The sequence below is a fragment of the Pseudopodoces humilis genome, chromosome 1 (genome assembly GCF_049639895.1).
Source record: "Pseudopodoces humilis isolate 2021_Gansu_Grassland_sample_001 chromosome 1, ASM4963989v1, whole genome shotgun sequence".
NCBI classification, from domain to species: Eukaryota; Metazoa; Chordata; class Aves; order Passeriformes; family Paridae; genus Pseudopodoces; species Pseudopodoces humilis.
This window is the reverse complement of record NC_142200.1, coordinates 39,497,046-39,520,412: the sequence shown is the minus strand read 5'-3', so window position 1 is coordinate 39,520,412 and position 23,367 is coordinate 39,497,046.

Sequence of the window (23,367 nt, the reverse complement as noted above, 5' to 3'; positions counted from 1 at the left end):
AATAAAACACAAAAAAAGCCCCTAAGCCAAATTTATTTCTGGACCGGCTCATAAAAATGCTATTTGAAGACAAGACATACACATCCTATAAGTCTTCTAATACAGTAAGGAAGAAAAAAATTGAGAATAAGTACATTTTCAAAAAAGTCTCGATTTGGCGCACTGTAGCTACATACCTACAGTATTTTAACATTTGTTTTATTCTAACACTTCAATGAGAACTTTTATTTAGGAAGTTATATATATATTTGTCCTTTTAGCTCCCCTTGTATCTCTGATGTGAAGAGTGCAAAACAATATTTTTATGCTCATTAAAAAGTGGGTTTTTACTTCAGAAATGACAGACCCATTACTCTGTATCATGTAAATCCTTCTTAACATAAGGATTATTGACCCGATAGTCCATAACGGTGCCTTTGGAGCCATTACTATTTTGTTGTGCCAGTCCAGATGCTGAACATGTGCTTCAACTTGGGGACAGGAAGGGCAGCGAAATTGTCAAAATTTCTCTTGAGATTTAGGGAACTGACCCAGTGACTCTACTGCTGGAAAAAGAAGGCCACTGTTTAGAAGACTTTGGGATCTCCGTTCCTCATTTGAACCTGTGTTTTGGAAAAGTTCTGAAGTATTTTTTTAAATCTAACGCCCAATGGAGCAGAGTTCAAATACACGTCTTTAAATGAAAATCTAGCTCTTTTTCACCAAAGTTCCGTAGTAAAGGGAAAAGTTCACATATGGAACCAAACCTGAAATATGTGCTAGCAAATGTTATTTGAATCTCTTAAGCAAATCAATAAAACCCTCATCTTCAAAACACTTACTTACTTGTTTTACTCTACTAAAGTGAGCCATCGACCTCACCTCAGTGGAATCACTTATGTGTATAAATATTTTTGTCAGTGTTCACCTAACCAAGAAAGTAAACCCCTTTTCATTCTAAAATAACTTCTGTTGTTAGGTTATCACCTTTTCTTTAATCAGAAATCTGTTATTAAGGAAGGCAAGAGTTGCTAGTATCATTAAAAGTCTTCCATAAACATAAAAGAAAGCAATTTTCCTCCAAAGAAATTTAAATACTAGAGAAAGTTAAGGGGGAGAAAACCTTTTTTTATTATTAATTAAACAGCATCTGCAATTTTAAATACTTCAAGATAATTAAAATCCAGAAACACTGATTTTGCTTATGTAGTTTTTTAATAATCCACAATCACGCGGACAATAACTATAAAGTGGCCCGATCCCAGGTATATATGCATGCTTCCAAGATCAATCAGTTCAGTAAAGACTTTGGTCTAGATTCTCTATATATTTGTGGATACAGTAGAATATAAAGTTTATTCTGCATGTCATCTGTTATATCTAATTTTAGAGTGACAGCATCAGGCCCTTATGGGGATTGTCTGTAACTCTGGAGGTACTGGCTTGTCAGGAATATCAGATGTTTTGGGATCACTGGCTTGAAAAAAACTATAAACATGTAAATAAACTGAATTAGATTTGTTCAAATCAACTGCATAATACCATAAAGTTTTTCAGATCCATATGCACAACTCATACTGTTATGCCCTGGAACTGTGCAATAAGATAAAGGTAGAGGCCTCATATTGTAATGTAAAGTCCAAAATGTCCAGTGTAAAGTGGTTTCTAAAAATCTGGAGTGTTTCATAGCTTATCAGGGAGATCAGATGAATGACATTAATAATCAAAAATCAAATTTTCTTTGTCTTTTCTCTTAGGTGTAGTAAAGAAATGACAAGAGGAATAAAAAAGGAAGCTGTGAAAAACTACTGAAACTTACTGAGGCTCAACCTGTCGGATTACAGAATGTAATTGCCAAATGACAGCAGTATGATTTTTGTAACACTGCTGCATATGCATTACCCCTATGAAACCATTCTTTGCTTTTAACAGTACAAATAGGTGAACTTATAAATTAGGTGAATGCTAAAATATCAAATACACTTTACTCTTTTTGGTGTAGGTACATAAAAAGGATACATGACTGTGTCACAGGGATATGCTAATTTTTAAAAGCTGTGGGGATGGACTTGAACATCAAATAGCTTGGAATATTTTCTGTTAAAATAAACTGAAAATTTAATATCTGTTAGCATATTTTAAAGCAAACTGTGTTGCAAAACTGGAGCTTTATAAATCTCTGTTAATCTAGGGCTGAATTATAGGATTTAGAAAGAAAGCTTGTTTTCTGATGCCTGAATGTCTCATATTTGCTGAAGTAACACAGGGAAAACATTGCTGAGAGGAACAAAACTTTTAAAAATATGGAAAATAAATAAAATACAGAATTTTACTTCAGTTTGGTTACTTTCTCATTATATTTCCTAAACTGGAATTACTGGGAAATGCAAAAGTCCGTGTAAACTGCAGATATACCTAATATATACTGAATGTCAGGTAACTGGGATGTTATATAGGTGAATATAGTGTTTTGCATGTGTGAACTTTTTTTTTCAATATGCCCACATGGATTTGTATATATGCATATACTCATACCCCTTTGCAAGTAATCATCAAATGTATGTGTTAGAATGTCACATTTTATCTTAGTGTCTGTAAGCTGTGGTGATAATTCTATTGCCCATGCAGTAAAAAAGATGTTCCTGGGTAAATGACATATCATAATGAACTGACTTCTCTGACCCGTGAAGAGTTCTAATTAAGTGAACAGGTTATCCTGATATGTCTAAATACACATATATTGACAAGTTTTTTTCTAAACTAAGTTAAGTCTCACAATGCAAAGCAAAGCAAAACAAGGCAAAGCAAAACAAATAAAAAAACCCCAAACAAAACAAAAAACTAAGCCCCAAATACCCAACAAAATATCAATTGTAATGCAGACTGATATATAAACCCCACTTCTTTAACTGTCTGCATTTGATAAAGCATTCTTATAAAACATGGTTTGCAGTGGTTTTGCAGAGAGGAGGGAAGAAACACTGCTTAATGCACACAGGCATCTTGCAATAATATCATGTTGTTTTGAAGCTAACATCCCCTGAGCCTCCAAAGTGCAAAGCAGACAGAAACATTTTAGTAATGCAAACAAGACTTTCCGGCAACTTCCTGTTGCCATTTTTCAGCAAAATAAAGGGTCCTGAGGTACTACACTGAAACACTACTAGAAAAGATTTTATCATTGGTTACACAGGCAGGCACCTGCTATTATAAGATATCAGCTGAATATTTTGCTGCTGTGCACAGAAAATAAGTAATGACTGTGCAACTGTTAAACAGTAATCTTCAACTCTTTAATTTCAGCTCATGTAAAAGACAACACAGAAAAGATACCACGTAAAAGTCTTTTTTAAAAATCCCAAAATTATAGTATAGTGTAGTATCAAGTTCATTTATATCTGCATACTTGTAAAAACTGTACCAGGAATTTAGGGGTGTAAGTAGCTGTCTAGTGGATAGAAATTTGTATTCATATATATAACACATTTTCAGCAGATTTTTACAGAGAAGTAAAAAGAAACTTTCTGTCTGTAAAGTTCATCAGATGTAATGTACATCTGAGGCAAAGATTACTGTGTGTCAGTTCCTTCAAGGAATATTTAATTCATTAGACTATAATAGAAATATCCAGTTCACAAAACATACTGTTTCACATTACTTTCGGAATTCCAGAAACTTTTGTAAGCTGGCAAATCAGACAGTAAGAAAAGGAAACAAACAAACAAGAAATAAACCCAACCTTGATTCCAGAGACATTTTTTCTCCCCTTCATGAAGTGACAGGGGGGGGAAAAAATCCCTTCATTATGACCTACTTGTCTAGAAACGGACTTTCAACCCCATGGTTAGGCTAAGATTTGCTCTACTTTCTCCCTAGGGCATAATTGTCAGACTGACTTACCGTGTGCCTTTTAGCCTTTGTTCTGCCTCTCACGCTGACATCAGGGAAGCAGTGATGTAGAATAAAGCAGGGGTGGGCTAGGTTAGTCCACTGTTTGTGTCGTTGTGTGGTGTGCAGGGACACTCTGTGATACTCTAGTGAGCTGCTAAGCTTTTTTTGTAGGCTTTGTGTCATTTACTTAACGACCAATCTCATTAGCTGCCAGGGTACAATGGGCTGATGCATTTTCTATGTACATACTCTACACAGTGACCCTCAAGGTTGCCGAAGGTCTACTTAATCAGTCAAAATGCTGAATATATTTGCGGTAAATCACAAAAAAAAATAAAAAAAATAATAAAAAAAACCCAAACAAACCCGGGACCACAGAGGTATCTCACGAGTGTTTACTCTTTCCTGGGAGTTATTTGCAAGTAATAAACTGATAGGAGTTGTAGGCAAAAGCAAGGGCAAAGAAGGGAAAAGGGCACACACTGGGTTAGCATTGGTCACCTTTAATTTAGGGAACCTTGGGGGCCCTGGATATCGCTGTGTCTCTGCTTGTTAATTTCTCCATGCAGTTCATGCTTCAGTGTAATCATGTTATCACAATTAAACCCCTTTAAATAAGAAGAGCAGCACTAACAAAAAACACAGCCTTTCGCACATTGGGGAGGGGATGTGTTTGTGTGTGTGTATGTGTGTGTGATATTTATTTATTAACTTCCTCACTACAGGCAACCTCAGGGCTGGCATCTTTGCATTTCTAACCTCTCGTCAGTTACAAGGTAAAACCCTTTTAACTCTTATGAAAAATGAAATGCTGAAAAGCCCCATGAATCACGACAGCTGTCCATAAGTAACAGGGAGAGTTCTATTGTCCAAGTTGTCCCTGGATAAAATGAATACTTTACAGCAGAGGCTGTTCAGCTTGGCTAAAGAGTATGGGGAGAAGGGGAGGAGGTCACTGGAGATTTCGCACACTAATTTAATCTGGGAAAAGGACAGGCACTGCATCTCACTTGAACAGACTGGCGGCAATCTGGGCTCCCACAGAACTATCTCCTTTTGCCTGTGCTCTATTTATTCCTTATCTCTGTTTACCAACCGCTAGGTCCCTTTCATTCACACCACGAGGCCGTTCTCCTACTATCAGTCAGCAGCTGACACTGTGGAAGAGCCTCAAAGGCAAAAAAAAAAGGGATCAAAACTAAACCAAAGCTGTATAAACAAAGCAACAGTAGAAGTAAATGCATAAATCCTAATTCTTAACCCAACCCACAGGGTGCGAACAGAACCTTTATAGTAAATCCAACAAACCCACCACAGTGAGCCATGGGCTACAGAGGAAATGGGAAAAGCCAAATATCATTCATGAAATCACCATCTCAAGCAGAAACATTGAAAATAGGCATTGGAAGATATTTAGCTGGTTTCAGAATAACAGGTTCATCAGTCCTGTGTATTCCTCAGCAAGTAATGAGGCACAGGTTCACCTGTGTGCCTGGTATAAGATTTTTCTTAGGATAAGAGATTTTTCCACTTGCCCATCTTACTGTTCAAAAACCTTAGCTAACTTTGCACTCTCTGCTTGTGATTTAGATTAAATTAGAGGCAACCACTTCAAAAAAAAATCTTTATCTGGAGATTGTGATAATTTGGAAAACTTTATATCTAGAATTGAATGTCAATTTATTATTGAAGCATTTGTCCAATTAATTTTGCCTTTAAAGTCCTGGATTTTTAAATATCACCCTTTCTCTGTTGATAACTTATATTTTTCACTCATACTCTAAATTTGTAGCACTTAACATGAAACTCAAATGGGTCAAGTCAGGAAAGAAAAGATTAAGCTTGTGACTCTAATGGAAAACTTGTGACTCTAATAGACAAGTAATAAATTCTGCATTTGATGTTCAAGGTTCAGATTATTACAGTGACTTTACTATGCATAAATCTATTTTCTAATTTCAGTGGCCCTTTATTTTGTATTCTTAAATTGACTTAATAAAAGACAAGTTTCAAATATGCATAGAAGGACACCAATATTGTTTCAATGAAACAACCTAACTTTTAAAACCTATGCAATCTGTGGCTCCCAAAGTAGGGTTGTTCCTTCTGGAAGTGGAGTTATGCTTTCAGAACTATCGTCAACTTTTTAAGACATAAAAATACTGGTTAACTGCATATAGTCAATACATTGTCAACTGACGGTTCAAGATAATTATAACAATTACAAAGAAAATGTTTCTCATTTTCAAAGATGATCAACTGGACTTAATTTCAGTTTTGATTTTCACCTATGTGCATTATGAGCAATGAAGACTTTACAATTTGGATCCTTTTTTCCAAATGAATTAATGAATTAAATTTATCCTTTCACCAGCTGCTAGGCAGCAGATGGAACCATTTCTGAAGCCTTGTTGAATTCAATCCATAAAACTCATTTCCTAGGATTAGCAGTCCAAAGTTTCTTTTAATGTTTATATACCGCTTGGGATTTTGAAATTCATGATGTTAAACTTTCAATTTAACTATTTTTTTTTCATTTCATATCAAACAAATATGATCGTTTGGATTTCTATAGCTTTATAACCACACATTTCAGGTCACATAAGGACAAGAATTCATTTCAAAAACAATCAAGTAATGCAAGATTTGGATCTGCGGGGGTTTTTTTCCCTTTGTTTTGTTTACATTACAACACTACCATAGAAACCATTTGTGTTGTACTCATAGATTAATTTAGGCTGGTAAAGTTTATTGTCTGTAACTTTGTCAAAAACCTTTGCATAAAAATTTAATCTTACTAAGCAATTTTTGAAAGTTACTGTGATCTGAGCGTGTATTTGCTATTCACAGAAAGGTGGCATGCTCCTGAATTTTTTTTCATGCATATCATTTTTATAGTTGACTTCGTTGTAAGGTGGGTGTTTTTTTTCTATTTCTGAGGGGATAAAAGAGTAAGTAACAAACGGTGGCAGTTTTGTGAACACTTCTGTAAAGATGTCTTTCGGTACAGTAACAGGAAACATTAGCCAGTACCCTGCAGTACCCTGGACAGCTCCTCTTCTTTCGTTTTCGGTTTTCTCACCTCTGCTACACACCTCTGTCAGGAGAATCAGAGATCAGGGGGCTTGAACTGCAATTTCGTTCACAAAGATCCCTATTCATAGATCACTTTAAAAATTAACCAAAGTTTGTATAAGAAACCTACAAGAGAAAAAGAAAAACAAAAAGACACCGTGTCCCGCTCAGCTTTCAAAGAAATATTATATTAAAAGTCTTAAGAATAAAACATTCTGATGTCAAACTCTTCCTGTTATTCAACAAAGTAAATAAAACTAAACAACAACAACAACAACAACAAAAAAAATTCGTTGTTGCGTATAACAGTGATTTCCGCTAATTTGGCACAAGAAATCTATATTAATCTAATAATGCAGTAAGCCAAGAAGGCCACATAATAATAATTACCATTGAGTAATTGAATATTTAGAAGGAGGAGGAAAAAAAGGAAGACTGGTAATCTTAGCCTGCAGGCATGAAAGTACTATAACACAAGGATGATATTTACAAGTAAAAATAAAATGCTCCAAACCGGGAAGTTAAGAGGCAAAGCCTATATTTAGAAATTCCTCATTCCAAATCTGTATTATTTGTTAGCCACCTTAGAGCAGAAATATATTATTGTCTCAGAGAAAGCTTTCATCACAAACGCTGTAATTTTCCCCAAGTATTATAAAATCACAGCCAAGGCAAAGAAGACACATCTACGCAATTAACTTAACTAATTTAATTGACAAAAGAGGTAGTAAATGGTCATTTTGAATCCCACAAAGATACTTAACTAACAAAGTTCACCCCATACAGTTTTGCAGTTTAAGGATAAAATCTGGGATTTGTGCTTTTATAATCTCTTAAATGAAAAATTCACTGCACCTTGCACAAGATTGTCTTGCTATTTACATATGAAGGAAGACAAACATCTGAACTAAGTGCTTTGTTAAAGACAAAAGAAAGTCAGAGAGAGAGAGCTATTGCTGATCAGAGTGTTAAACAGACTTTCTCTAGCATCAAATGCTATTTCATAAAAATTATCCTCCTGCAAAATGTTGTCCCAGAAGGTCCATTTCATTCTTCAACCTTGCCTGATATTACTGTCATTTACCTTTCTAAAGATTTTCCTGACACATACATTCATTCTGAAGTACAGTATTCACTTTTTTAATCAGAAGCTCTCAATTCACGCTCTGAATCCCAAATAATTTAAAGGACAGAAATGCCATGCTTTGAAAGACCTTTTTCCCCTTAGAGTAAAATTAATAAGCATATTGATCAACAATTTTCATTTCAAAAGCATTACACATTATTTCAAAGCATTCTAAAACATCCTGAGAAAGCTCTCTGGTCTGTAATACAGAACTACAAATGAACCTGCATCTATCGAACAGTTCCTACAAATACACTGGTCCCACTCGCCCTCTCCCAGCTCATTTTTCCTCTCTCCCTTTTTTAAAAAGCCAGTATTTAAGTTCAGTAACTTTTCAAAATGAGAGAAAAAGTGTCCTTGTGATCATTTCCTCAAATCAAATAGCTAGAGCTGCAAATTTCCACTATTGTAAAATGTATATGAACAAAGGCTTTACTGAGGCAGTATAAATGCAATTACACCATGACATTTTATTCAGAAAGCAGTCTCAAAGCAGTTACAAGTAGCTATTTTTTAATTGAGGCCCAAAATAGCATTTAAGATAATGACCAAGCATACATTGTGGAAGAAACAGCATTAGTGTCATTAGAAAAAAAAAAAAAAAAGAAAAGTTTGCAGAGAGCATTTTAAACACGGATTAAAACCCCTCAAACTTCTTAACACAAATCTCTAAGGTTTTAACATGAATATATGGACAGGATTTTTTACTTTTTGCAAACTTAGAGCACAAACAAAAAATAAAAGACAGAAAGTTACTAACAGTACAAGTTGCTTAAACATCAATGGGTTCATAGTGTGAAAAAGTTGTTAAACTTACTTTATATTTTGTTTCCAAAACTTATATGTTTCTCCTCCCTTGTGTGCTGAACTGTGCACTAAAGCTGTGTCTTTGAAAGGTAGTTCCCATGATATGACATCCAGCGCCTTTGACTGCCTAGAGATAAGCACCTGCGTTTGTGTCCCCTCTTTACGTCACACCTCCCTATTCAAACCTTCTCAATATGATTCACATTTGCACATCAACAGCCTCATGCGCATACACAGATTTTTTTCGGCTCTGGGCCCAAAACTTTCACTTTAATTTTCATCACATGATTGCTGTGGCATATGTCCTTCCAAACCTCCCATATATCAGTCATCATGCAAATGAGATGGAATATCACTCCTCTGCAGCAGATGGCCAGGGATGATAACAATGGCTCAACAGAGGAGATTCAATGTCCCTGACTTTATCGCCACGGCAACAACAACCTAAAATATATGTAATGGAAGTGGTGCTTATTAATTTTGCAGGCTCGAGTGTTCTGATTTTGTGAGTGAATGGGCTGAGTTAAAAAGGGGGCTGTGTCCTCCTGCCTCTAGAAGACTATCTATAAAAGCCAGGGACCTGGAAATTATTTTCAGTGACTAAGAAGGCAACAGCCTAGCAATTATTTGAGTAATTAGGTGTAATTCCTCCCTGTAGGCCTTGTACCCTCCTGTGCTTGTTTCACAGAAGCTCGTGAATTAGACAGGCACAGATTCTGAAAAGAAAAGTGCCTCAAGATATAGCAGGAGAGCTTGCAGGAACTAAGCTTCAGTGATATGACACTTGGCCTCCACCAGGCTTGGTAAACACAAGCCCCAAGCCATAAGTAAATAGAGGCCCCACTCCACAAACACAGACCAATTAAAATTACAAAGGCAGCCACACTTCTGGGTGGGGCTGGGGGAAGCTTTATGCTGCCATGGTCTCACTGTGAGTTGCACACATAATGGTCACTTAGTTCGGAGCACTAAGTACCGTATTCCATTGCTATCTGTCACTATCAAACCCAAGCACAAGGCTCTCTCGGGCTGTGAATTTCTCCCTAGGGATTGATCATGCACCTCTAAGGAAATGTTTCAAAGTGAGTTTTTCCCCTGTGTTGTCTTCTGAATGCAAACCAGAAAGAAGAAGTAAATGCAGCAGTTTGCTATTTATCTTCAACAGTTTTGCAGGCAAGAGTACAGGTCTCCATTTTACCCCTGAGCAAGCAAAATCTCCACAGTGTCTCTTCACCCTGTTCATGCCACAACTTTCAGATGCTTTAATAGTTTGGGTGTGGGAGTAACCATTTCATTTCTCAGAAATACAGTTCAGCTGCAAACTGTATGTTTAACTGAGAAAATAGACTTAAAGAATCAATTTGTCTTTTGTTCTTTTCCCCAGGGAAGACTTTAGAAAAATGGAGAATCCTTTGTCTCCCTCTGCAGTAGAGGGGACAATGTTTAAGTAAAACTGATGAAATATTCTGGGGAAGGAGTGGCTCCATCACGTGCTAGAGATTTAGTGCAGAATTGAATCAAGGAAGCTGGCTACCCCTTACATGAGATAATTCTTCAAAATTAGTAAGATTGTTGAAAGCAATTTTCAGTGCTCGCCTAGAAGCCCACATACCCTGAGCCCTAAATTTAACACCAGAGAGGAGACACTGAGTGGCATCTGGAGGAAAATTGAGATGCCAGATGCTTTCTTGAAGTGAGTGATAGATAACTACAGAGGTGGTGCTGGGCCTGTGGATTCTTCTCGTGTTGTGTCAGGGCTCAACATCATCTCAGCACTGCTCATGTACTCTGTTTCAGCATTTACATTTTTTCTGAAACCTGTCTTCCAACTAAAAAAAAAACTAAGATGGGCATATTTCTGTTGTGCACCAATGTCATAAACTTCCAGAACATTTATTTTTTTATTTACCTTTTGACTGTACATCAGTCAGCACTCTCGTCTTCAGACCTAGCAATAGATACTACGGGAGTACAAATGTTATCAGCTCCCAAGAAAATTATTCAAAAAATAAATAAATTTAATGTAAAGCTTATTGTTCATCTTTACCTCACACTTTGGTATCTAGCTTGCAATTACATTTTCCAAGCATAATGTTGCAGCTGGGTTTTGTTTTCCCTTTTCAGATAAGCTCAGTTAAAATTAAAACCCAGACACCTTTTTTACACGTACATGGGCTTTTTGTGTTTGTGTGTCTGTGCAATAGGATTCTAGAATTCTATATGTCCATGTTCATTATTTCTGTACATTTCATTCTTCACCTTGTTAATTTCAAATAACTCATGAACGAGGCATGAATATGGTGAGATGAAGAGATAGGTTTGGTCCAAGCCTATGCAAAGCTCTGAAGCTCCTTGTCGTGGAGCAGTAGTTGGACAGAAAGCCAATACAGAGAGTACTTCAGGAATGATGTTTTCCTGACAGCTTGTGTTATTTATGGAACTGGCCACTGTCTTCTGAACCAGATGGAGCTTTTTCCTAGTCTTTTTTTCTTTTTTTTTCTTTTTTTGTGATCTGCTGTGCATGGCCTTAATTGATCATAGAGACTGTCATTTAGGTCACTGTCTTCATTTTTTCTAGGGTCAAGTACAAGCACCTCATTTACCTTAAAGATACAGCTCACTTAGCAGAGATATTCAGATCTTCTTGAACATGGGAGGAACATGGGCCTGGGAGGATGAGTAAAATTTGTACATACAGATTACTTTTCCCTGTATGATAATATCTGTGTAGTCACTGTAGCAGTGCCATTCATATTGAAAACTACTTCCTAAAAAAGGATTTGAAAAGTATTTTTTACATTCCACTGTATGACACTTAAGTATGAAAGAAAAAAATCTTTGTCATTAAATCAGTCCTAATTAAAGTTCAGATTTAACCCAACTTTGCATTTTGCATGGTTTGAAGTCCCATAAGTAGTGGCAAACTGGCAGTTTAGATTGTGTTTAGTATCCATTTAAAAAGGAATGTACTTAGGATGCAAGTGCTTAAAACTTAGCAAAACTCTAGGTTGCAACAGTAATCCTGTTTTAATCCTCTAAGCAATAGGAACTTCTAAACTTGCAAGACTAATGAGAAAAAGGTAAAAAAAGCTAAATTATCCCTCAGATTACTACTTAGACAAAAGTGAAATATAATAGGAGAGAGTGATGGCTTGTTGCAAAAACACAAATGAAACAAATGTGCAGAGTAATATGCAGTAGTTACAATTCAGACTTGTGATAAGAAATTGTGCATTCATGGTCATGCACACAGGACTTCATAACCTTCAACTGATAAATAAAATACTCCTCAAAGACCACAGATAAAATTGTAAATTAATGGTGGTAAGACATCAGATAAACCAGACTGACAAAGAAAATTTCCTTATAGACTGTACAGCAGTTACCTAACTGCTATTCAAGTTCAGGGAAAGCTTCAAACACTGCACAGAACTTTAAATAAGTATCATGATTATTGGATTAAATAGTACTAAAAATGTCAATGTTTTCATCTGAATTTACTTTATCTTCCAGTTATGAAGGAGAGACTAATGCAGTGAAAAGGGTAGTTTTCCTTCCTCTGAGGAAATAGATGTACTCTCAGTATCCCCACATTTTACCAAATGATATTCCAGATCTACTTAAAAGAGAAAACCTTGTTTTACCTCCCGAACAAAACATGGATGCCTAAGAGACATTAGGAGACAAAAAGTAGGGATTGACAATAATTATAAAGAAACTTCAACATAAGAAATTATTTTCTACTTCTGTAAACAGCTGTTAGCTCAGCAGAATCATAACTAAACATTCTTGAAAGGGAGACACATCAAAGAAATCAGAGAGATTACATAAGACATATTGAAAAGCAAGTGATATGGGAGATGAAGCTTTCTTCTTCACAAAGAGATAAGGGAATGAAATATTCTCTGCTGGTGCCAGTAAATTCATTGCACGTGTTGACATCATCAAGCACCAAGTGCAGAGTCATTATAGACAATAACATCGGCAAAGTTGCCAAACCCCTGAAGCACCTGGCTGAATAAAAATAATAAATCAGCCTGGAGTGAGTTATTTTAGCAGGCTTATGCTGAGGAAAGCTGGCAGATATATACATAGCATAAAAACTACAAATCATTAAGCATTCAACTTTGAAATGACATTTAGAAAATGTACTAACCATGTTTGTACAACATATTACTTCAAAAGTGTCAGTTTAGAGGAATAGAAAGGAGGAAGAAGAAAAGATACCTGAACTAATATTAACAAGGGAAAAATTATTCAATTAAAATTATATATTGGCTCATGGAATGTAAAGGTTTTCAGCATGTTCCCTAAGAAATACTCTATTCGCTGGAATAACAGAAAGATTTCATCTTCTCTCCAGCCAATTTCTTTCTTAAATGTTTGCTCAACATTGCCCTAGAGAAAGCCAGAAAATTTTGAAGTACTCCTTTCCTGCCAATAAATTATACCACAGAAAGCTGAGAAAAGACATTTCAGGTGAGTTTTCTCTAAGTCTCTTAGTGCAGGCATGCACCCAATTTTCTCAAGCTTTCCGCAAAAAAATACTCAAAGGACTATGGAAAATTCTCCAGGCAAAGGAGAAGTGATCCAGAAAAAAAAGTGATCTTAATGTGGCTTATTGTTAGGATTGTACCTCACTGAAAGCGAGATTAGAATATTGCTAGTTAGAGTTGCAGTTTTATGAAATTCAGGCAGATCTAAATCCAGGAGGAAAAATTGTCTTTTTGCAGTCTTATTTACTTTAATATATAGCCTTAATAAGCAACTGAAAGCAGTTACTTAATATTCACTGAAAATTAGGTGTAGTTGATGTCAAATATGGATTAAGCCTTTCAAAAATTCCCATAATAAAGTTAAATAGTAACAAATTTTCTCAGCTCCTCCTGCTAATTAAAAAAAGCTCTCAAACACATCTTTCTCCTAATCTTTTTATTATTAAATGCATAAATAAAAAACCAATAATCATATTGCTATTGTGGTAACTTTCTCTCTGAGATACTACCAGATTTTCATTTGCATTTTAGATAGCTGATCAGCTGGAAAAATTCTTTTGAGTCACAATGTTGGATCTTGTCATAAATTAGTAATTTTTAAGTCTTGACTCAGAATACAAAATTATTCTCTTTATGTAAACTTCATTTAGAGAACTTTTGACTTCTAAAATTACTGATCTGTTTGCTGCCTGATTTAAGGATTTGTGACTGCATGTGCCATTCATACCTTTCACAGACCTTCATAAATTTTGTAAGTAGGGGTGACACCTTCTACTGTTAACCTTGAACAACTTCATCATGGGTATCTGCAGCATCAGACTCTGGGAATATAATTGTTTCTAACAGAGCAAATGAGCCCTGAAAATGCTAATACAAAGCTCACCTAATCTAAGTACTTCTGACAAGTAAAACGCTCAACATGGTTGTGTAAATATCCTGATCTTTGACAACTGCGACTTTCCCTCAATTCCCTTCATATTTTTCTTTACGTATTTTTTATTAAACCTTACCTACGGCAACTAGGAGCATTCCAGTTTATGTTTGGGAGACATTCTTTCTCTGATTTGGAATTGTCTGCAGGCAAGTGTGTCTGCTTGCTCCGTTTCTATTGCTCATATTCCACAGTTTTCCAGATTAGAGAATTCAACAGGTAAACACCCATCTGTCTTGCAGGCTAAGTTCCTGTCCTCATATTTCCTTAGGCTCCCAGCTGTGGTTCTTCAGAGTTTTGTAGCTGATAGCCATGCCTTGGGAAAGTGCCAAGGCGATGTTTTCTGCTGCTCTCTCAGTTACATACACAAAACTCCAATATCTATTGCCAGCAATGTCTTACCTGATCCCTGACAGCAGCTTCCTCCAGGGAAATATTCCATATCATTTTCCTTTCTCCTTTCTGCTTGTCTAAAGAACTTATTCTCCAAAGAAAACTCTAACGATGCTGTAGAAACAGTGATTTCAGTGTTCCTAGGGTTTAAAAATTCTATATGGCGAACCAAAATTCAAAGGGGTCTCAACATTAATTGATACATTGAAAGGAGCCAATTGAAAGAAGTATTTTTAAATATACACATATCCTTTGTGGATATAAAGACAGAAATTATTGGCATCTCCTTCCTTCTTTAACTCGCCAGGATTTTGACACAGAATTTTCCTTCTGCTTCTAAATTTTTAAGATCTATTTTATGGATATATCCTACTAAGACCATTCTGACTTGTTCATCAGAACCATCTTTCTAGTAGAGAGATTTCCATTATATTTTTAAAACTTGGTCAGGTTTCACTGTTAAAATTTTTAAATTTATATTGGTGTTTGTTTTTTTTTAGCAACATTAAAATAATGTTGCTGAACTTTGAATAACTTTACTGGAATGTGTTGAGAGAGTTATGCCATAATACAGAGTAATCTCACAAGAAAATCTTAAACATTGCATGAAAAGGATCCAAAGTTTGTGTATGCAATATTTTGAGTATATGACCACAATTGGATTTAAATTTACATTTTATGCATCTTGTTAGGATTTTATAATACCATACTAATGCAATAGACAGTTACAATACCTAGTGTTATAACACAGTGTATGCAAACTTCTGCTGTCTGAACCGCTATAAATAGGCATATGGAAATTAATCTCTCTTTTTAAGTACCTATATACAAATATGTATTTAATATAAACGTGTAAATATATATATGTAAATTTTAGGCATAATTTAATTAAGCCTTCAGGGCCGAAAAATCTTCTTTATAAAACTGAAGTGATAATTTTAATAGGATGGAAATAGTACTATAAGTATTTTCTAAACGGTTTGCACAAAAGTAAAGGAGGGCTGTAAGAGGGATTTCTGCCTTTTTTTTTTTTTTTGTCCCTCAGTGAATCAATGAGATCTACAAGAATGCCTGGTCTTTTATCATAAAGTATTTAAAAAGCTTAAATCCAGAAAGGGATAACAACCATCTGAAAAAAGGGGGAACTATGTTTCCATGGACTAGACTTGCTTTCTTTACTTACACACTTTGTTGAACAGCCTACATGGCCAGAGGCTATTCTGGACCTAATCCTAGGAAATGAGCCAAGCGTGATAAATAAGGCTGAATGCTGGGAGTGGCTAGTGTAAACCACTGTGTCATTAGTCACTAGCGCTCAGTAACTAAGTATATGTTTTCTTCTGGCATTTCTAAAAGCAGTCTTTTAATTTAAAGCTCAGTCATTCCCTCTGTGTTGGAAATGCCAACCAAGAATATGCAGAGAGCCCCAGAAGCTAATCACTTGCTCAAAAACTCCAGGTAGATCAACGCATGAATTATGCTCCACTTTGAGATATACACCACACTCCCATATATGACTTGCTTCTGAAAATATCCATCAGATTGCCTAGTCCTATGTCCATACAAGTCAATGGCAAAATATTCAAATATTTATTTATTATTTATATTATTCAATTACTTTTCTACTGTCGGCAGCAGCAGAAAAGTTAGGCCCAGCCCTCCTCCTAGAGAAATGTTTTTTATTAAATTATTTGAAAATAATTTCAACTAATAGGGGCAGATATGGCAGCAACTATAAAAAAACTCCAAAAACCTAAAAATTGAAAAGTTATTTTTTCCTTACTCACTTAGATCTTGTAGCAGTTAAACAGTTTGTCCTCAATTAAAAAACAAAAACAAAAAAACCCCAAATACAAATAACAGCAACAAAAACAACAAAAAACCAAAAAAACCTAAGCATCACACCCCACTAAATAAACAAAAAAATCCTCAGCTATTCTTCTTTGCTTTTGGAGAAAATATGGCAATTTGTATTCCAATTTTTTCAAGCCAAAGTTACAGGGGGCTAAAATAGGGCTTTATAATGGAAGTTGATTGCGACCCTAACTATAGAGGGGCTACTGCCTTTCCATAATAAAGAGCTGCACATTTCCAAGGAGGGGAGGAGAATACTGCTCTGCATGACTTCTTGTAATTCTGCTTCTTTAAATTAAGGTTGTGTCTCAGGAACTTTCTTAGCTCTTTTGAGCATAAAGTTTGATATTTCACTTCATGTGGTTTTAATTCTGATCCTAGCACACTGGCATTTTGCAGTTGATATGTTTTAGAAATAGGGAAAATTATGAAGCTTTGCACATTTTCAGAACTGTGATCCCAATTTAGTTTGGGGTTAGTGGTTTTTGGGGGGGATTTTTTGTGTTCTTTTGTTTTAGGGTTTTTGGGTTCCTTGGGGTGTTTTTTATTTGTTTTTCTTTGTATGAATCATATGAAAAGGCCATGCAGGCTAGAGCAGCAATTTAAACATGTTTGGATTTAGTTTTCTTGCTTCCTATTGTCTCCTTGCTTAATGGTAGAATGATTTTTGGCTGTTTAAATTTCAGTCTGTAATGTGTGCTGGCTGTTTTTCTTTTTTCTGGGCATAAAATGGTGAGACCACAGAGACAGTGTCAGGAATGTAAACTTGACTATAATGAGCAGTGCCCAGGTATGATATTATTAGCCTCAGCTTCTATTGCACGAAAGTTTGACTAGCAGTAAATGTTTGTCAAAAATTTGGATGTTTTACCACCATTAAAGGCTGCTGACAAACAACAAAGAACAAGTTAAAGAATGAGATTATGCAAATTTAAATCAGGATTGTTTTCAAATAATTATAAGTCATATAGGTGTGGGGTTTTTCAGTGTCTTCAATGTGGTAAAATGCACATCCTTGGAGGAATGATTTAATTGCATATAAATTCAGATATACTGCCTGGTGTCCAAAACATTGGTGTAGATTTAAGTCCATTCATATCTATTGCTCCACTGCTTCTAATCTCCACAAAAAGCCACTGATCTAGATTTTGTGTCTTGTCAATGATTAGTGAACCTTACAAATTAAAATGTTTTCATAACAATGACAAGTGAGAACATCCTTCCAACTTAAAAGAGCTTTGCATTAAGGCATGCAGATTAAGAGCCTTAAAATCACAACTCCTGAGTAAATAGGCTCTTGCCATTTTGGAGGGAGCAGGCAAAAAACTTCACTTGTATAAAAGACAGGATTTTTCCTCATAGTTTGGAAACTCTGGAGCAGAACTCTAATGTACCAGTGAGGATTGATAAAAGATTCATGCATTTTAATTCTTTTCTGCAGTATTAAAATCTTAAGTGACTATGGAGGAAATTAGCTTAAAAATTTAATTCTCACACACATTTATTAATTGAAATGATAGAATAAAGGACCGTATTTAAAGATAAAATTTATATTTCACATTTAAAAATCATCTCCTAAAATTTCTGCCTAAGTCTATAACATGTATTTTTTTGTATTCTTTCTCTAGAATATTCTAAAAAAGTAGCCTTTCATGTTAAAATTATCCTTTCCAAATATTCCAATAATTAAAACAATAGTATTATTTTTCAAGAGTCTTATTCAAAAAACAAAAGTATTGCATTTCATTCTTGAAAAGGGTGTTATTACATTACTAGCAGAGAAACTGGAGCCAGTAACACCATTTTCCACTTCACGTCTATGTATGAATAAATGTGAATAAATATGGGAAAGGCTAGTCATAAAACATCAAACCATAGGTGGAAAATATTATAACTTTTTTGTTTTACAAATCACTTCTAAGTGTAGAATGTTTAAATACTTTTTATAATGTATCTAAATCATAATTTTATGTATCAATAGCAATGTTTGATTGTCTATGTACAACACTGAATTTCTATTTCCCCATAGAAACAGTGAATTGCATGATAAGGATAAAAATTAAGTCCCTTAAAGAGAAAAATGTGATTTTACCTTTTCAAACAAAATACCAAAATAAGTAATTGAAGAAATGGACATTCAGATGATTTTATTCAAATGTGAAGCTGGTGTTTCCTCCAGGTTTTCAAAAAGAAGTAGCAAATGTAGTGCAAGTTTCTTGCTAATTCTTGCTAATTGAAAATATTCATAGTTCAACTTTGCATTACAAAAATAAGTAAAAATACAATTATTTAAGTTTTATTGCTCATTTATTTAAAGTATAGTAAGAGCTAGATATTTAAATTTCTGTGACTTTCATCTGTCTTTACTTAAGTAGGTTCTGCAAGAACTGATTAAAATACTGTGGCATAAACTCTGTAACCTCTAACTCCATAGAACACATTGATATTAAATTAAAACTGAGTAAAGCCAGAAAAACTACCAGACTGTGAATGGATCAACCAATATTTTTAATTCAGCTTAGTAGGTGCCATTGACTAAAAAACAAAATGCAATCACAAATTCACCAGGAATGGAATAAAATAGAAGCATTTGATTTCCTAATTAACTTACCAAAGATATGACTAATTTTATAATGTACTAAAGCATCCATATGCCTTAATTTACATGCTTCTATATGTAGAAAGTCAATTAAGGAGAGAATTTTTTCTAGGGTAAGCACTGTCAAACACAAAACAAGAATCAAAGAGTCTGTAAGTATAATGCCTTCTTCACAAAAAGTTATCTTAAATCCACGGTAAGAGTAAAATCCATCACAGCTATAAAATACAAATTTATACCTTTAATATGTTACTCACTTGCTCAATTACTTATTTTTGTTGAAGTTCTTTTGTTTTGTTTCTTGAAGGCTCAAATTTGCCATAAATAAACAGTACATGCAGGAGTTTAAACACATTAGACTCATTCATACAGAGCACTAAATGTTCTGTCACCAAGAAAAATACCTGTCACGGGGACTTTACACATTTCAGGATGTCTGACAACATTCCTAGGAAAAACATGCAGTTCATTGTGAAATGTTGATTAGGAACAGCACACAACTACTTTGCAATGGCTAGTCTGAAATTATGTTCCAAAAAAAAAAACAAACAAAAAAACCAGTTATTTCTATTACAGGAACAAAATAATTAAGATTTAAGGGATAGTACCAAATGTTAATACTGCATTTCAAAAATCAGCTGAGAGACACTGCTTGTTAAAGAGAGCAGTTTTATGTGCTAACTGTGAGACTTATGATTTAGTGATTACTCACCTTTAGGTCCTACATGGACCTAAATGGAGCATTGCAAAGGGCTACCTGACCTTATAGAGTATTCAGATAGGAATACTGAGATCCAGTGCAGAAGTGTTACCTAACAAGCTCAGAATTAATCTTCTTTCATTAACTCTAGACCTTAAACATAATAATTTATTTTTTTTTGTGGCTTAAAAGTATATAAGCATCTGTTAGCAGAAGCCCTTTATTTCACATAACAAGAGAATTCTGTTTATAATGTGTCACCAGCTGCTCAGTCAAAATGGGTTCTATTAGAACTAATTTAATTTTACATAAGTTGATCTATTTGCATTCTGAGTCTCCAGTTAAATGACTAGGTACTATTTTGTAGACTGATCCTGCTTCAAGCCTCAGTGTATGGACAATGCTTAATCAGTGTGTACATCAGGAAATAAACATAATCAGCAAGTGCACTAATTAAGCCAGGAAAATTTTGCAACATGCATACACTGTATGGATTAACAAGGCAATTCATTAGAAATCTTAATTATGGAATATTATATTTTCCGTACATTTTATTTTATGGTGCTTCAGATGAGTTTTCTCTAAATACAGAAGCCATCTACACTTCTCAAAGTACACAGTGAGATCCTTTTAACTGAGGCACATCTGTGTAGCCTCTAGTCTGGAAGCCTCTATGGAAAACATGCTTTGTTATCTCCAGCCAGATAACCTGATATGCTTTCTTAAACAAGCAGTTGCTAATCAGATGGTAATATGTAGATGATTGAAAAATAAATACAAAATAAAACATATAGATAAAAACTTCATTTGGTGATATGGAGCCTCTTCTAATGCTTAAGAAGGGTTTTAAAAGTGTTTATTTCCGAAAAGTCAACAAATAGGCACCTAGGGTTTGAGACGCAGCACTCAGGTTTTAATGCAAAGAGGTTCCATTGAACTCAGCATGCTTCAAGCTTTTAGTATAAACTGGTGGCAAGAATCCAGTCTGAAGCAGAGGTGTCAATAGTTCCAAACCTGCATGGTGGTAAATATGTGGGCTCCTCTTCTTTGGGTAACAACACTGCTTCTTTGACTCCCTAACAAATGTTGCATCCCACTGTACAGCTTCACGTAAACTTCTTGATGAAGGGGTTTTTCACGTGGAATAAAGGAGACTGGTCTCTTTGGAAGTACAAGGAATCACCCAATCAGTTTGCATCAGCAGAAGTGGACTTTATAAAAAGCACTTTATCTGTCAGACAGAAGTATTATAATATAGCTGACTTCTGAAGTTGCTCTGCACCAATATTCAGAATGTTAGCAAAGCTTTCTTCTTTGTAGCCAAGAAATAGTCTGTTTTGGAGCTGCACATTGGTAAGGTCATTGTCTCACTTCTAAGCCTTGCATGAACAGCTTGCATTTTGCAGGAAAAGGCTACCACCATTCTAAACTAATAGTGAAAGGGTTGCTGCAGCACCTTCTGAAGATGAGGATGAGCCTTGTTTCCACAGCAAAGGGGCACATAACTATGCTAGGTAAATAAGAAATGTTTACCTGAATAGACAGTTTATGTATAGAAAAAGATAGAAAGTTCATCTGTCAGGTGCTCCACAGCCAGATAGCCCCAAGGGCATCTCCTGGAGCACCAGTATTTTTGGTTCCTAACTCCAGTGTGTGAATGGGAGAAATAGAAGTGCTGAAAGTCTCCTAGCACATTCTATTTAAACCTCAGGTTCGAATACCATGGAAGGAGATTTCTACATAGGCCCAAAACATAGATCATATCCCTCTAACATGATGCAAAGTATCCTTCTTGCCCTTTTATTAACTCATTCTTTGCTCCATTTCCATCTTCCTCTCAAAATCACTCATGGGAAGTGCACATATATTTTCAGCTCTATAGATGCAATCTGCATAAACTATCAGGAGATTCATTGTTGGGAAATATTCTAGTCATCACAAGAATGGCTGAAATGCAGTTATGATTCTTTGCCATTACTACAGCCAAGCTTATTTCTTAGGAAATAGGTGAAGCTAAATTCCAGTGTTAATTTAGTTTAGGTCTCTCTGAAGTGTGTCGAATGGGCACACTTCCACATTGTCATTTTACCACAGTACAGGACCAATTTTGTTCTTGCTTGTACCATTCTTTGGATGTAAAATATTGGTTTGAACTGCTAGCGCTTCCTGCCCTTGATGTCTCTCTTATTAGGCAGAATAAGTCAATTGTACCTTTATACGAAGATGGGTAAGGTCTGGGGGCTTTGAGAGTAAACTTAAAAACTACTGTCAAATAAGAGTTACGCTCTGGTCTGTTGCTAGCAGAAATGCCAAGCAGTGCCCATATTAGGATGGTCCCTTGGCATCTGCATGAGTCATAAACGTGTCTTTTGGCCACTGCTTCATTTATTGCTCATTATGTTTGTTGTGAACTGGTAAAGCAGATATAAATAGGAAAATGCTTACGTCATATGATGGACAGATTATGTTTAAACATTTTCAATAGCCTAGCCAAAACCTGAAAAGTAGCTATTATTGGCATCTGAAAATTCCCATCCCATAAAGGATTATTCTTGTATATTTAGGCCATGCTTACCACCTTATTTGTGGCAAAAGACATGAAAAAAAATAATAAAAACAGGGTCTAATATATTCAGTGAAAGCACTTAGTAGAGATATGAAATATTCATGTGTGGGACACAGGGCTTAACAGCACAATAAAAAAGCATTCCCAAAACAGAGGCCAGATCACTTAAATGAGATGGAAAAGGATATGTGACAGCACCAAACCCTTGTCCAGAGTTCTGGCCTAAAGGCAATGAAATAAGTGAATCGACAATCTGGGTAAAGCTTTTGTTGTTGAGAGTAATAATTCACATATTCTTTGTATGAACATGACAAGTGAAAATTACTTTTACATCCAGTTCTTCCTTCTGTCCTAAATCAGCCTATGATACAGCTAAAGATTTTAAAGGGACATTGGCCATCATCATAGTCGAACAGTACGGAAAATAAAAGATTAAAGTTCTGAAACTTCACTAATCCTGTAGCAATACTTCTTTTCATATCACAGATTGTACTTATTGCTTTCTTGAGACCACTAAATTATGATAGTGCTTGGGTGTTAATTTGAGTTTAAAAATAAAATAGGATGCCTTTTTAAAAACTTTACTTGAAGTATAAATTAATTTGCATTAGTTTATCAGTTACAAAGTATATTTGCCTTTGAGCAATGACTTTGTCACATCATAAAGTCATAGAAAATTCAATCTGTCATAGGCTGAAGGGCCAAACTATAATAACTTCATTAGAGCATCACAAAGGGAGACACAGGAAATTATATTGACGGTAAATTATTCCTCTCAAATCTCAACAGTTAGAGGACTTTTCTAATATTAATTTAAAAGAATACAATCCTATGTCATTGCTGATTTCACAAAGTGTAGAGGTCATACCGAGCAAGTGTGGACAAAACTTTTTTTCTCCATTTGACTGTGTGCTAAAAAGAAGAGATAATCCCAGACTTGTTTCAGGAAC